This window comes from Myotis lucifugus, unplaced genomic scaffold (assembly GCF_000147115.1).
Source record: "Myotis lucifugus unplaced genomic scaffold, Myoluc2.0 scaffold_1348, whole genome shotgun sequence".
NCBI lineage: Eukaryota > Metazoa > Chordata > Mammalia > Chiroptera > Vespertilionidae > Myotis > Myotis lucifugus.
The window spans coordinates 33,631-34,835 of NW_005872396.1; positions in this window are offsets into that span (position 1 = coordinate 33,631).

Consider the following 1,205-nt stretch of genomic DNA (forward strand, 5'->3'; position numbering starts at 1 on the left):
ATCTGTCATTCACTGCTTTATACCTCTAATCTCAGTGTTTGAACAGGGCCTTAACGAAAGTATGCCTGTATTTACTTGTAATTTAAGGGTTTTCACATGTTTCTAATAATTTCCATGTAAAATCATGGTGTATTTTAAGAGTTCTTCCTACATGAGACACTTTTCTTAGATATATATACATGAATCTTGATGATTCAAACTGTTTCATTCACAAACTCTAGCCATTTCAACCAAAATAGTAAATGTGAATAGTATTCTCTTTATTTAAAGGCTTCATACACAATTTCTGCGGTATATTAAGGGCAATTCTACATGTTTGAAAGAACTTTCTTCAGAGAAACGCCAAGTCAGGTAGCCAGAATTGTTACATTATCAGTAATCTTGTCATTTCACAGCTTTATACCTATAATCTCAGTGTTTGAACAGGGCCTTAACGAAAGTATGCCTGTATTTACTTGTATTTCAAGGGTTTTCACACGTTTCTAATCATTTCCATGTACAATCATTGTGTATTTTAAGAGTTCTTCCAACATGAGACACTTTTCTTATATATATATACGTGAATCTTCAGGATTCAAACTCTTTCATTCAAAATACTCTAGCCAATTCAGCCAAAATAGTAAATGTGTGTGGTGGGCTGTTTCTGTTTCCCGCGACCCGCATGGGAAAACGACAGGTTCTTGAGCGGAGGAGCTGGGGATTAAGAAATTAAAGAAAAAACGAGACCAGACACAGAAATAGAGACAAGCTGGAGCCAGGTGGGCGCCATCCTCTCTGATGGAGAGGCGGCAAAGCGGCTGAGCCACACAGCAGGTTTATTTTAAAGTCCTAGATTTACATATCTAGTTCCGCTCCTGCCTGATTAACATGTCCAGCCTTATTGGGGAAGCATGTTCATAGGGCGTGGCTCTGCCTAAGCTCTGAGTTCAGCTGACAATAATAAGAAAATGCTTAGGTGCCTCCCAGGCGGCCCTCTACATCTCCCCCATTTTTGTTTTTTAAGCTACTATAATAAAAGTAAAATTTTAAACATTAATAGTAGGGCTCTAGAATTAAAACAATTGTAAACAATGCAAATGCAAAAACTAAACTACATACATGTTATCATTTTCAAAATTTGAACATTAAGAACAAAACTGGCTATTAAATAATAACAAAAGAATGCCAATGCAAAACAACAATATGAGAAATCAGAACTATGATCA